Source organism: Octopus bimaculoides, chromosome 6 (genome assembly GCF_001194135.2).
Source record: "Octopus bimaculoides isolate UCB-OBI-ISO-001 chromosome 6, ASM119413v2, whole genome shotgun sequence".
Lineage (NCBI taxonomy): Eukaryota > Metazoa > Mollusca > Cephalopoda > Octopoda > Octopodidae > Octopus > Octopus bimaculoides.
Window position 1 is genome coordinate 18,527,271 of NC_068986.1, and position 6,261 is coordinate 18,533,531.

Consider the following 6,261-nt stretch of genomic DNA (forward strand, 5'->3'; position numbering starts at 1 on the left):
TATATATATATATATATAGATAGATAGATAGATAGATAGATAGATAGATAGATAGATACATACATACATACATACATACATACATACATATATAGATAGATAGATAGATAGATAGATAGATAGATAGATATATAGATAGATAGATAGATACATACATACATACATACATACATACATACATACATACATACATACATATATAGATAGATAGATACGTCTCTAAAATGACTAAGGGAATTAGTTAGCACAAACATTGCTATTAATAAGAGCTAAAGCAAATCATATCTACAAAAAGCACATTATCTCAATGACTGACAATATCATTTGGTGTAGAGAATGGAGTAGGTGAACATGTTCTACATCTATTTGTAAGGAATGCAACCGAAAATTATGTAACTTTATTTTCTACCATATATTGAGCTCCTTTATCTTCAGTCACGTTTAACATTTGTTCCCATTATATATTTTCGAAATAAAGTTCCACGAAACGGGAAGGAATTCTTACTCCAACAAGCGAAGAGTAGTTTGTGGTCTCATGAGGTCAGTTTCTTCAAAGAAAAAGAACATGTTGTTCGTAGGTAGGAGATGGGGAAAGATCGAAGTGTATAAATATTAACGACTCACTTTATAAATGTAGGGTTAATGCACCAAGATGAAAAGAGAAGAGGTGTGAAGCAAAATGTAAGATACACTATTAAGCGGCATTTGCAAGATAAATGAAATTGTAAAGTGCTAAGTGCAGACGTCGCATTGGAAAATAAGCAAAACAATTCATACAAGTAATCAAGTACAGTATAAGTTAGATTTCCACGTACACTACCATTAACTAAGCAGCTTCCAGTGTGATAGCTAATCAACAACTTTAGTTAGTGAGACTTCCTTAGAAGTGTTACTAGTTATAATATACGAAGCAACAGCAGTGAAAAATAAAAATACACACAATTAGAAATGATCAGTTCTTATAGAAGATAGAACCACGCTGATATTTCGAACTCAGCAATGAATGATGTGCTACGCAGGGGAAGTGTCTTCTACGATAGCCTCGGACCGACCAAAGCCTTGTGAGTGGATTTGGTAGACGGAAACTGAAAGAAGCTTGTCGTATATATGTATATGTTTGTATATGTTTGTGCGTCTGTGTTCATTCTCCCTCCCACATCGCTTGACAACCGATGCTGCTGTGTTTACGTCCCTGTAACTTAGCGGTTCGGCGAAACAGAACGATAGAATAAGTACTGGGCTTACGAAGATTAAGTCTTGGGGTCGATTTGCTCGACTGAAATGACTGAAACTAGTAAAAGATTAAAAGAATACATATATCTTTATTAAGAAATTATGGAGTTAGATTATTTGATATCAAGAAATAACTTGTTTTCTTGCTAACCGATGTCGCAGATGAACCAATATCAAGGCAGGAGATTCAAAAGAGGGCGGCAGTGTCGAACTACCTCCTTCACCAAAAGCCAATCACTGAATTAGCAATTAAAGAGGTCATTTCACTGGTGGTGTTCCATCATGGCCACAGCCTTAAGGCTGAAACATGTAAAAGATTAACAGAATAAAGGACTTAGCCTCGCTGTATAACAAAATATGCCTACGCTTTCCATGTTAAAAATCTTCGTTTCTGCTCTCTCTTTTAACTGTTTGAATTTTTATAACGATTTTCGCAATAACCTTGTTGAAGATTCTCTACATCAGAGAAGGAAACAAAAGAATATTCCAAATGCAACTGAAACACCCATGCCTTGTGCACTGGATAACGAGTTGATTCGGTAGTAATGTTTATTAAGGTATTCCAGCAGCAGATCATCAAATAAATGTAGCATTTAATCTCTAGGTATTAAATCCTTCAGTGGAAATCTATTATAATATTCTAACGGTTATACTCAGTAACAAACACCGATATTTTTTGAGTGAATCGAATGAAAATATGAAAGACATTAAGGCAACAAAATAGTCATTGATATTTAAGGAGGAACAAACAAGGCTGTTCTGCTGAAATTACTACATTCAAAATTTAATAAAAATGGCCATATTGCGCTCTTGCAGATTCATAAGAAATCGCCGCTACGCTGTACGACAGCTTTGTTTCGCAATCCGGTCATTACTTTCATATATATCACCAACCACACAAGTTTTCATGTTTGACACGTTATGATATATTCCCTAAGAGGCTTTAGAACGCCTGGATGACACATATCAGAGAATTCCTTCTTTGTCAGAAATGGCTGATCTTTTTCGGTGCAAATGTAAGGAAAGAAAGCCAGTATGTTCTCGATATATATTGTAATGAGTGCATATACACTCATTCATTTATTGAAACATATTTATTTATTTTTGCAGCCATCTGTCACTCGAATATTGATTTAGTTGTCTATTCGTTTAGGTTCTGAGTGGGAGACCCTCTACACTATTAAACTTGACTCAACAGCTCATCTCGGATACAGCGAACAAAGATAGGGGAGGGAGAGAGAGAGAGAGAGGGGGGAGAAATTATCCATAACCGTTACATATTTACAGTTGCGTAGACGGGAGCCGTGTGAATGAGAATGCCTTGTTTGAAAAAATGAACAGCAGCTCGCCCTAGAAGTAAACACCACGAAACTGAGATCATAACAAGACCATCCTAACTATATAAAATACACGCCTTCCCTCATATTATTGTTCTGTGAGTGTGTGAGTATCTGTGTGTATGTGTGTGTGTGTGTGTGATAACCTGGAATTGATTATTAGTTGTAATCCGTTTTCTTGTTTCGATTCAGGTTATTATTAGTATTGACAGATTTTATTATTTTATAGTAAATCTATATTTTGTAATTAAAATTTCAATGGATGGCATCATGTTTTTATCTTTAGTTTACAACTACAGTTCCATCTACTTTAACACTAACCTCTTAGCAAATCGACATTGCGACGTATAGTTCATAATATTTCAATACTTGTTTATATCATAGTCGCATACAAGGCGTTTGAGATAGGAAAACACGCACAGTCAGATACGGGATTTGATATCTCTTTCATCTTCTTACCTTGGGCTGTCTTACAGATAAACACTCAAATTCAGAATCATCAGCCTCTATCTTGTTTGTGTTTTAGTCTCACATAATAATAAAACGCAGACGAACAAGCACAAACAGGTTGAATAACCAATATGATTCTATTCTATTATTTTTTTTTTCTCATGTGAAGATATCACATAGATTCACACATAATTCCTATATTGTTTCCATTGAATAAAGGAGCGCCGTAGAGAATGATTAAAGTTTTGAGTTAGAAGATAACTTTATGCTGTTTTGATCAATAGCTAAAATCTATTTTCAAGTCACTTCACACATACATCGAATGATGTCTGAAACAATGTAGGCTCGTTCAACGATCACAAATCTCCATTTTCCCAAACAATAAAGGCTGTATATATTCTTAAAAAAGAACAGAATATTGATCTTCCCTCCATGAAATACGTTAAAAAGTTGTGCTAAACGGAGGACGTATGTTGCATTTCAACTGATGAAGGAAGTTGAATCTCACGATTTACGCCATTTACTTATGCGGTAAATATTACTTAATCATTAAATTTAGTGCATAAATTGTTAGAAATGAATTACATATCATTTAGTGCCTAACACAATCAGAAAGCTAAAATGCTGAGAGTTTCCTTACGTGCTCTTCGACCAAATCGAAATATTAGTGAAGATTGTCTTCTCCAACATTTAGTGAATGTAATGCCACCATAGATATATTAAAACAAAATAGAGAATGCGGAACTATAATACCAATGAAATGGCTCAATACATGTGTTTAGGAGGGCTTTGAGCTCAGCCATGTTCGATCCAGTTTGAGCCAGAGTAAATCAATTTATGCCCAAGAAGAAATATACTTCGAAAGTATTTGCTTCAAAGGGAACGTCTCTTATTCTGAATATTTTCTTATAATGATATGATATGATATAATATAAAATATTATAATATATAGAGTACCATGCTAGGAATCTAACAACAGAAAAGAAATGTAAGATATTTCACCGACCTATAATGCGACGAACAGGCTGAATCTTTGGCGCATCTTTTCGTCACCAATGCCGTTCATCCTAATAATGTTGATAATATTAATTACTAATGAAGTACTGGGGTCGATGTAATCTGGTAATCACCCTCATAGCCTTCTACTAAAACTTGAAATAATTATTTCCAGCATGGAAGACAGTGAAACTGCGGAATCACTCGAGTATCTGTAAAATTCATTCAGCTATTTGCTGTGTTCTTTTTTTCTTTTTTGCCAAATTTAGATAAATTCAATGTTGCCTTACAACCCGTTAATGCTCCTAAATATTGTAACCGCTAAATACCGTTACATAACGTGTCAACTGACTACTTCCTTAAGCTGCGGGATTTTTGCGAAATTCAGAGAATATTATTTCCACCATAAAGCATTAGATACCTACCTAAAGTGACGAGTTGGCGAAACCGTTAGCACGTCGGGCGAAATGATCAGCGGTATTTCGTCCATCTTTACTGTCAGGGGTCGATTAAATAAGTACCAGTTACCCACTGGAACCGATGAATCGCCTTAATCTCTTCCTCGCAAATAGGGGGCCTTGTACTTCCAGTAGAAAAGACTAGATTCCTACCTCAAGGAAAATATACACTGAATGTTGTGATGTTGATACATTTTCGAAAAAAATTGTAATGAAAGAAAACGTTAGTGAATGCACCTAAGGATTGATAGCATGTCACTTGGTGATGATCATTTCTAAAGTATTTCTGAAGTACAAATGTGTATTTCTTGATTTAGTTATTCTATTTATTTTCCTTTATATTTATTCAGGTGTTGCTGTTGTCAATATTAATTTTTCATTGTCTTTGCACAGCTTGTAACGCTGGAGATATACTACGATGTCAGCTGTTCACTACCAGTGAACTAAGGTATGATTAGAGCCGCAGTTTCTGATTATAAATCACTTTTAGTCATCCATAGCCATCTTTCTTTTTCTCTGTCTTATCTTAAACATTCCTATGAAATTGTCCATGCATTCTTTTCTTTATACACCTATTTTCAGTTCCATTCATTCTCAACATTATTACTATAATAATAATAATAATAATAATAATAATAATAATAATAATAATAATAATAATAGTAATTATAATTATTATTATTATTATTATTATTATTATTATTACTACTACTACTACTACTACTACTACTACTACTACTACTACTACTACTACTACTACTATTATTATTATTATTATTATTAAAGTACTTAAACCAGGTTTCATATGATAAGCGAATCATTCATTGCGGAACACTTGAAAAAAGGTGCTTATCATTCTATCCGTTAACTCTCACTCATTATTTAGCAATAAACTATACTTGATAAGTGAGCGAACAAACTCAGGCGATTGATATTGAAGTATTTTATTCATAATCAGAATGCACTCACCTCAAGGGAACAGCTAGTATAAAATCTCATTAAATTAATCATCTTACTTGCCAGTGTTTCATATCGATTTCAATCTTAAAACGCTCCCAACAGCGATTAGTGTTATGTGCTAGATACAATATTTCCTGCCATTAGATGATACCAAACGGGATATTGTGATATCCATGGCTTTCATAGAGTATTAGTTATGCATTCCATTTTGGATTCTATGACGTTTTGTTTCATAGATTAATGGAGTTCCTGCAACACCTACTTTCTTACTAATTTCTGAATTTCTCAAAAAAAATGGCAGAGATGTGTATATGTATATATTTTTTATCTATTGTGTCAAATATGCGAGTATGAAACAAATTCATTGTCCACTTTCTGGGTCCATTGCATGCGGTTCGTTCACATTACATTCATCATGTATTTAGTTGCAAACTCTATCCAAAAGTCTCATATTTAAATTGTATGCATATAATTTATATGATTCGGAAAGGGATATTGTTATAATGCTCAATCGTATGTATTCCGTTGATAAAAATACCGAATTTCACATCCGGCAATATTTAGTTACCATTAATTTGTTGTTTCGCATCTAATTTCGAATCAAAACTTTAGATTTGTATCAACTTAGAGTTTATGAAATAAGAAGAGATCATATGTTGGACTCAAGTAAATTCTCTGGACGTCTGATATAAACTTAACAAAATAGTGATAAATGTTTTTTTTTAAAGAAAAATGTGATATATTGATAATATTTTCGCTTTTATATATTATTTGTTAATTATTATGTAAATTGATTCTGTTTCAGTGGATTATGAATATGCTGGAAT